At 34.5% G+C, this 10,412-nt stretch overlaps 1 long non-coding RNA gene across 1 annotated transcript; it reads right to left on the reverse strand.

Moving 5' to 3' along the window:
* Nucleotides 1-338: 338 nt before the first annotated feature.
* LOC137401042 (uncharacterized) lies at nt 339-2,251 on the reverse strand. Its single transcript, XR_010979280.1, has 3 exons — nt 1,987-2,251; nt 1,102-1,268; nt 339-456 (listed from the first exon to the last, which is right to left on the reverse strand). It is a non-coding gene; the product is annotated as an uncharacterized lncRNA (long non-coding RNA).
* Nucleotides 2,252-10,412: the final 8,161 nt, after the last annotated feature.

The raw sequence follows: 10,412 nt of genomic DNA on the forward strand, positions 1-10,412 counted from the left end.
TATTGTTCGTTTTCTCTGCTCCAGCTGTCTCTTGAGCTTTTGGATTCGTTCTTCTAACTTCTGCCACTTTTTGCGCCTGCGAACTATCAGTTTCCCTGAAATGAAAATTATTGCATATAAATAAAAATGCATTTGAAAAGCGTTTAGGATATATATATATATAAATATATATATATATATATATATATATATATATATATATATATATATATATATATATATATATATATATATATATATATATATATATATATATATATATATATATATATATATGGTTTGCCAAAGAAGGTAGATTACAATGATCGTTCCTATATTTTTTCGTAAAAAGACAAACCTTTTCAGCAGCTGCGGCTCGTTGTTTATACAACACTTCTTCATCTTTTAGACATGAAATGAGAAGCCATATCGAAGGGTGCTTCCTTCCAACGACGTCATTGAAATGGCTGTTCCAGGCTAGGCATAAAAGACAAACACTGCTGAATAAACTCATAGTATGATTAAGCTATACGAATGATCTTTTTTAATCCAAAATTTCGGATAAAAATTGCATACAGCTTTTATTTCAACCTTGTGGAAGCTTATTTCTGATTTACAGCAGATTGCTGTATGCCCACGAGCCTTTTAGGATCTTAGCCTAAATACTGGGGACTGCACATTCGCACTGTCGTCTACGTAATGTTTGATATGCACATATGCAGTAAAATACTTAAAGTTTGTAGTGAAGGCAGCGGCTTTTTGAACGCTTCTCTTTTTTATTGAATTACTTTGAGGAAGACAAAATTATAAATTGAGTGTCAATAAACTTTGCTGGTTTTCAATATGTTAAAACAGCAGAATAATATGAATCAGAATCAACGGATATTGCCACATGATGTATCATTATAGAATATAGTCTTAAGAATAAAAATCTGCCTGCATACTGCTAGTGAGAATTGTTTTGCTGACAGATATTTTTGGTAACAAGATTCAACATATTCCACAAATATAAACAATATGCAATAACTGGGGAAGCCGAATTGCCAAGCATCACTAATATTGTGTAAAGGACGATGTCTGAGTTTTTTGATATTGTAATTTGTTTCAGCTTTTTATATTCACCTTCCACATAGTTGTTAGTCCGTGTGCTTATGTCTCGAAAATATACATTCCATACACTGATTGGAATGACTCCGTGTATAAAGGTATCATGGAAATAGGCTAGTAACATCTCCATGGCTGGAAAGTGTTTTGCAGCCTCCCTTACAGCTACTGAGCTCTTTAAGCTACTACAATAAGAAATGAGAAAACATCTGAGATGAAAATGAGAAAACAAATGAGATGTCATCAAGGAAGCATGGTGGAAATCATACTATGAGATGTTTGGTTGGATTTATAGGTGGCGAACTCAAACGTTTGCTGCATCTGCTCTCTTGCAAAATATGTACTTTGTAAAACTGTTTCATGGCAATTGGTAGCTCATATTTTTTGGTTGCTTTGAATTTACACTGAAGTTATATTATACTTATAAGTTATATTATTTCTGAAGAAGCCAGATAAAAGGTTTCATCCAATATATTCGTTAGTAACAAAGTGATGGTTAATCCTATCAATGCCATATTTCAGAAAACAGGCCTATTTGCTTTTAAACCAATTTTTAATGCACACATCTGCTGATCAGCATTTGTTCATGTTGAAAATGGTACTATAACCCTTTCTCTGTGACCTTACATCATTATTGTCTCCTAATTGTATGTTTAGATAATTTATATCTTAGTAAGCCAGTTCATTGCATAATTGCATAACAATTGTTGCCTGGACTTTGACTAATAAAGGTGTTTAACTTGAGAAAACTATCCAAGGATATATACATTTCACAACCCAGTTTCAACTGTTCAAATGTTTATCAGACCACATTTTTACTATAGGAATTTCAAATGAAATAAATAAACATATATAACAATAAAAATCTTCATTAAACAGTCATGCTAATTTAATACGACTCACTCAAATGCCCCGATCACGTGATGTGGTGGAAGGAAACCCATACTTGATAGTTTTTGTACGATATCTTGTACATTACAATCTTTCTGGTATGCTGATTTCAGACCAAGCGCTGCCACCTTCCGAGAAACACTCTGTGTGAAGTGGAAATAGCACCCACATATTGCTACATTGGGCCATGCTGATTTTACCGCTTCGTGGAGACTAATCTCGAAATCACAAACAACCTCCAGAGCATTCATTTCTTCAGTGCCCTTGACAACCTTGAGCATCTACAAATTTATCAAGTCATTCAAATTCAGGCAGCAATTTGGAAAAATTACAAAAAAACTTTTAACATGGTATAATTATTAATAATTAGCGACCATACATTGTAGGGCACATTTAGCTTAGATTTTATGATAGGCAATAATGTGTAATAAGTATAAGATGGTTAGCAATTATTCAACACTGCTGAAGTTTTTACTAGGAGTTATTCATCAGAGCAGCTTGAGCGCGATAAGTGTAAGAAGCTTTCTAAAGGATTGAACCCTCTGTGCTTATCCATTGACTAATAAGCCGATGCTGTCTAAAAATAATTAGCCAATGGGCTTTCATTTCCATTAGGAGTACATAATTTAGTGATATGTAATACAGTGTCTCTATTAATATTTACTAGAGAATAATATGATTATTACTAAAGACACTTTTTAAATCAAACACTCGGGCTGTTATCATCAGCATAAGCTAATCTGAAGCAACAAGTTATTGTTTTTAATAAGATTCAATTTCAATATAATAAATAAAACCACCAAATTATTTGCATTTTCTAATTGTTTAATGTGTTTTAATCAGGATAGTCATTTAATTTTCACGTGACTGTATAGAACTGTGGTTCCGGTGACGGTTAGTGGGACATAGTAGTTGGACTATATTGTACTAGGCGGATAGTCCAGTACACGTAATGAAGAGTCAAACATCGATCAATCAGGCTTACGGTCTTCAGCAGTCTCATGAAAATTTAAAAAGATCTCGTTGATTCAGTACATAATGCAGAGTTTTATACCCATGCAGGCAGTAATACCTCAAATATAATTAAGAAATCAATGATGAGCTCTGTAGATTAAAACATATAGGGCGTGTGCCTACACGTAAATAATCGCTTCCAGGAACCTTTACATAATAGAGATTTTACGTTATAAGATTAGTAAACTACATGTATATTGCCTAATCCATTCCAATATCTTCCCAAACTCACCCTTGAGTCATACAAAAAACAACATTTTAATTTGTCAGCAGTATTATTGATTTGCAGCGACAATGCTCATTTATAACGATTTGCTTATTTTTTCTAAACAGCAAAGCCTATTCAGCAAAGTGAAACTGATAGCAAATGTTTCAGACATCTAAAAGTAAGCAAAACAAAAAAATATATTTTTACTATAAAACTAGCGGTACTACCTGTTCGTAGCCTATCTGTATGCAGGGGTCAAAGTTAGTATAAAATATACCTTTCGGTGGTACTAAAACTCGTGACATTCAGATTGGTAGATTGACACTGTAACACCTGCACCAATCGATCTCCCTCAAGTATTTCTGAATAATTGCTCAGCTACCTTATCCTCAGTTTTGTCGACACATCTGACGATTTATCTCAACAATTTAGAATGTCACAGAAGCTATACATATGTAATAGTAATGCATTCGGTTTGTTCTTTTGCAAGTGTGGTGAGATGTGCTGCCATTCGAAGAGAATTTGAGAACTCACCCGACTTGACTCTCTACGTTATATTTTTTTATGGTGTGTGAAGCAAAAAACTTCACATAAATTCCAAATAGCGTAAAGATTTAAGTTATAGAAGTGTTTACTATACTGAATGATTTTTATTTATTAAAACTCGATATCACCAGATTCACCATGAAGCTCAGTTTGTAACATTGGCCCTCCTATATACACTAGTATGTAACTATATACACTAGTATGTAACGATATACACTAGTATGTAACTATGTACACTAGTATGTAACTATGTATACTAGACAATGTAGAAGTTGGTAATCAAGATTGCTTATCTCCAAGAGACTGTTATTCAAAGAATACTATCTCCTTATACAGTGTTGTACTTTTTGAAGCCAACAAACAGAATATTGTAGGCACCACTGTATCGGCAACAGTGGCATGGATGGAAACAATCTGCCGATATGGAAATGGTGCGGCTTTAAAGGTTCCATCAATGTAGATGGTCTGCGAACTCCTGGCAATGTGATTGGGCTAATGTCGAAGTAAGCGCATACCTCCACCTTTGCTCTTTAAAACGCTATTCCTGATCTTCTTAAATTCATGCTGTAAATTACATAAATTATTTCTCAGCATTCGTTTTCAATAATTGTATTGTTTCAAATTACTTTGGAGAGGTTATCATGCCGTAAAATAAAGAAAGCTTATCGGCTGTAGATATAAGCGAGTATAATATGCTCGTTATGAAGTGAGGAATATAGGCCCTTTGAGTATATTGCGCAATATCGAGTGAGGAACATAGACCCAAGCAAGTAAAATATGCTCGTTATGATGTGAGGAACATAGGCCCTTTTAGCATATTGCGCAATATTGAATGAGGAACATAGACCCAAGCAAGTAAAATATGCTCGTTATGATGTGAGGAACATAGGCCCTTTGAGTATATTGCGCAATCTCAAGTGAGGAACATAGACCCAAGCAAGTAAAATATGCTCGTTATGATGTGAAGAACATAGGCCTTTTGAGTATATTGCGCAATTTCGAGTGAGGAACATAGACCCAAGCAAGTAAAATATGCTCATTATGATGTGAGGAACATAGGCCCTTTGAGTATATTGCGCAATCTCAAGTGAGGAACATAGACCCAAGCAAGTAAAATATGCTCGTTATGAAGTGAGGAACATAAGCCCTTTGAGCATATTGCGCAATCTCAAGTGAGAAACATAGACCCAAGCAAGTAAAATATGCTCGTTATGATGTGAGGAACATAGGCCCTTTGAGCATATTGCGCAATATTGAGTGAGGAACATAGACCCAAGCAAGTAAAATATGCTCATTATGATGTGAGGAACATAGGCCCTTTGAGTATATTGCGCAATCTCAAGTGAGGAACATAGACCCAAGCAAGTAAAATATGCTCATTATGATGTGAGGAACATAGGCCCTTTGAGCATATTGCGCAATATTGAGTGAGGAACATAGACCCAAGCAAGTAAAATATGCTCATTATGATGTGAGGAGCATAGGCCCTTTGAGTATATTGCGCAATATTGAGTGAGGAACATAGACCCAAGCAAGTAAAATATGCTCGTTATGATGTGAGGAACATAGGCCCTTTGAGTATATTGCGCAATTTCGAGTGAGGAACATAGACTGAAGCTAGTATAATATCCTTGTTATGAAGTCAGGAACATAGGCCCTTTGATTATATTGCGCAATACGAAGTGAGGAACATAGGCCCAAGCAAGTGTATTCGTACAATATCGAGTGAGGCCCTTTGACTATATTGCGCAATATGAAATGGAAATATAGGCCGTCATGGTTATTTTTATAAAATAATTGAGTGAGAAACATGGTCCTCATGATGATTTTTATACTATTAATGTGTGAGAAACTTAGGCTTCAATCATTATATTTATATTATTATCGAGTGAGAAATATAGGTCCTCATGATTATATTTGTAGTTAGTTAGTTAATCTTTATTGAAATAATATTAATATAAAATATAATATTATTTGCCCTTCTATTTGCAGGCAAAAATAAATATCTTCAATTATATTTCATGAGAAGAAAACTCCCCATCTGTAGGCGAGATTGTCAGATGTAAATAACGAAACGGTTATGTAGAGAGGGTAATTACAAGTAGCAAAATAAAATCATACTGGCAGCAAACAAAAATTGCTCCACGGCAAGATTTATATGCAGTGTTTTTAAATACAAGACAATACAGAATATATTGTAATTATAAATTTAATCACATTACATTAAATAAAATAATTACAAATATAGATTTATATTTGTAATATTATTGAGTGAGAAACATACACCTTACTGAGTGCATTGCAAAATATTATGGGATGAACATGAACATCAACCCTTGCGAGTATACTGCGCAATATTGAGTGAGGAGCATAGGCCTCCATGATTTTATAGATGTTATTATTCAGTGAGGAAGATATGCTTTTATGATTTCATTAACAATCAACGATTAATATACGTTTTTTGATTATATTGACAAAATCAAATAATCAGAAAAACAGGCTTTAATTTTTTATTTAATTATTATACAATCGCTTGGACAACTTATACAGAACGCATTCGTACATAAACTTGTTTATTGTATTCTTGCGTGAGAAACATCGGCATAGCTAATGTGCTTTGATGAATCATCGGTCACTTTTACATCCGCAACGTCTAGACAGCAATAAATTTACTGATTGAGCCGTAGCGATTTGCGGAACATAGGGCCTTGCGGAACATAGGGCCTGCGGAACATAGGGCTGTCCCTGTAAAATATGCTCGTTATGATGTGAGGAACATAGGCCCTTTGAGCATATTGCGCAATCTCAAGTGAGGAACATAGACCCAAGCAAGTAAAATATGCTCATTATGATGTGAGGAACATAGGCCCTTTGAGTATATTGCGCAATATTGAGTGAGGAACATAGACCCAAGCAAGAAAAATATGCTCATTATGATGTGAGGAACGTAGGCCCTTTGAGTATATTGCGCAATATTGAGTGAGGAACATAGACCCAAGCAAGAAAAATATGCTCGTTATGATGTGAGGAACGTAGGCCCTTTGAGTATATTGCGCAATATTGAGTGAGGAACATAGACCCAAGCAAGTAAAATATGCTCATTATGATGTGAGGAACATAAGCCCTTTGAGCATATTGCGTAATCTCAAGTGAGAAACATAGACCCAAGCAAGTAAAATATGCTCATTATGATGTGAGGAACATAGGCCCTTTGAGCAAATTGCGCAATATTGAGTGAGGAACATAGACCCAAGCAAGTAAAATATGCTCATTATGATGTGAGGAACATAGGCCCTTTGAGTATATTGCGCAATATTGAGTGAGGAACATAGACCCAAGCAAGTAAAATATGCTCATTATGATGTGAGGAACATAAGCCCTTTGAGCATATTGCGTAATCTCAAGTGAGAAACATAGACCCAAGCAAGTAAAATATGCTCATTATGATGTGAGGAACATAGGCCCTTTGAGCAAATTGCGCAATATTGAGTGAGGAACATAGACCCAAGCAAGTAAAATATGCTCATTATGATGTGAGGAACATAGGCCCTTTGAGTATATTGCGCAATATTGAGTGAGGAACATAGACCCAAGCAAGAAAAATATGCTCGTTATGATGTGAGGAACGTAGGCCCTTTGAGTATATTGCGCAATATTGAGTGAGGAACATAGACCCAAGCAAGTAAAATATGCTCATTATGATGTGAGGAACATAAGCCCTTTGAGCATATTGCGTAATCTCAAGTGAGAAACATAGACCCAAGCAAGTAAAATATGCTCATTATGATGTGAGGAACATAGGCCCTTTGAGCAAATTGCGCAATATTGAGTGAGGAACATAGACCCAAGCAAGTAAAATATGCTCATTATGATGTGAGGAACATAGGCCCTTTGAGTATATTGCGCAATATTGAGTGAGGAACATAGACCCAAGCAAGTAAAATATGCTCGTTATGATGTGAGGAACATAGGCCCTTTGAGTATATTGCGCAATATTGAGTGAGGAACATAGACCCAAGCAAGTAAAATATGCTCGTTATGATGTGAGGAACATAGGCCCTTTGAGTATATTGCGCAATATTGAGTGAGGAACATAGACCCAAGCAAGTAAATTATGCTCATTATGATGTGAGGAACATAGGCCCTTTGAGTATATTGCGCAATATTGAGTGAGGAACATAGACCCAAGCAAGTAAAATATGCTCGTTATGATGTGAGGAACGTAGGCCCTTTGAGTATATTGCGCAATAATGAGTGAGGAACATAGACCCAAGCAAGTAAAATATGCTCATTATGATGTGAGGAACATAAGCCCTTTGAGCATATTGCGTAATCTCAAGTGAGAAACATAGACCCAAGCAAGTAAAATATACTCATTATGATGTGAGGAACATAGGCCCTTTGAGCAAATTGCGCAATATTGAGTGAGGAACATAGACCCAAGCAAGTAAGATATGCTCATTATGATGTGAGGAACATAGGCCCTTTGAGCATATTGCGCAATCTCAAGTGAGGAACATAGACCCAAGCAAGTAAAATATGCTCATTATGATGTGAGGAACATAGGCCCTTTGAGCATATTGCGTAATCTCAAGTGAGAAACATAGACCCAAGCAAGTAAAATATGCTCGTTATGATGTGAGGAACATAGGCCCTTTGAGTATATTGCGCAATATTGAGTGAGGAACATAGACCCAAGCAAGTAAAATATGCTCGTTATGATGTGAGGAACATAGACCCTTTGAGCATATTGCGTAATCTCAAGTGAGAAACATAGACCCAAGCAAGTAAAATATGCTCATTATGATGTGAGGAACATAGGCCCTTTGAGCAAATTGCGCAATATTGAGTGAGGAACATAGACCCAAGCAAGTAAGATATGCTCATTATGATGTGAGAAACATAGGCCCTTTGAGCATATTGCGCAATCTCAAGTGAGGAACATAGACCCAAGCAAGTAAAATATGCTCATTATGATGTGAGGAACATAGGCCCTTTGAGCATATTGCGTAATCTCAAGTGAGAAACATAGACCCAAGCAAGTAAAATATGCTCGTTATGATGTGAGGAACATAGGCCCTTTGAGTATATTGCGCAATATTGAGTGAGGAACATAGACCCAAGCAAGTAAAATATGCTCGTTATGATGTGAGGAACATAGGCCCTTTGAGTATATTGCGCAATATTGAGTGAGGAACATAGACCCAAGCAAGTAAAATATGCTCGTTATGATGTGAGGAACATAGGCCCTTTGAGTATATTGCGCAATATTGAGTGAGGAACATAGACCCAAGCAAGTAAAATATGCTCTTATGATGTGAGGAACATAGGCCCTTTGAGTATATTGCGCAATATTGAGTGAGGAACATAGGCCCTCATTATTATATTTATAATATAATAGAGTGAGGAACAGAGGTCTTCATGATTATATTTGTATTATAATAAAATGAGGAACATATATTTATAATATACGTAACTATACACATGTATAGTTACGAGTGAGTAACTATATACGTAACTATATATAGTTATGTAACTAGTAATAATATAACTCCTTGTAGGTAATAAAATATCCATAATATAACATTGGTATAGTTATAATAAAATAGAGTGAGAAACGTAGTCCTTCATCACTGTATTTATATTATAATTGAGTGAGGAACATATGCCCTCATCAAGTACTATATTTATAATATTATAGAGTAAAGAACAGAGACCCTCATGATTATATTTATAACATAATAAATTGAGGAACTATATACAACTAATAATATAAACAATTAAACTAATAAAATATCTATAATATATCATTGTTATATTTATAATAAAATAGAGTGACGAACAGAAACCCTCATGATTATATTTATATTCTAACAAACTGAGGAACATATTATAATTATAATATACGCACCTATACACAGCTACTAATATAAATAATTTAACTAAAGAAATATTTATCATATAACATTGTTATAGTTATAATAAATTAGAGTGGCAAACGAAAACCCTCATGATTATATTTATATTATAATAAAAGGAAGAACATATTGTGTTTATAATATACGTAACTATACATAGCTAATAATATAAATAATTTATCTAATCAAATATTTGTAATATAACATTATTATATTTATAATAAATAAAGTGAAGAACATAGGCCCTTCATGGTTTTTTTTCATGCTAATAGAATGAGGGACACAGGCCATCAGGATCATATTTATAACAGAGTGTAGAACATAGGCCATCACAATTATATTTATAGTATAATAGAGTGATGAACATTGGCCCTCATTGTGCTATATTCATGTCTAACTAGTAACAACTACACACTCATGACTATATTTATGATATAATAGGGTTAAGAACATAGGCCCTCATTACTATATTTATAATATTATCGAATGAGGAACTTTGGCCCTTATGATTATATTTATAATATAGTTGAGTCAGGAATATAAGCTTCATGTTTATATTTATACAGTATTATAATTGAGTGAGGAACATAGGCCCTCATGATTATGTTTATTTGCTATATCATTTAGTGCAGAGCACCGGTTTTATTGGCATACAATATCATGTAGTGAAAACATTACGCCTAGAAGAAAAATTGTATAATATTACAGAGTATGTAACATAGGCTTACATGATTATGTTAATATTGTTATGG

The sequence above is a fragment of the Watersipora subatra genome, chromosome 7, assembly GCF_963576615.1.
Source record: "Watersipora subatra chromosome 7, tzWatSuba1.1, whole genome shotgun sequence".
Taxonomy (NCBI): domain Eukaryota; kingdom Metazoa; phylum Bryozoa; class Gymnolaemata; order Cheilostomatida; family Watersiporidae; genus Watersipora; species Watersipora subatra.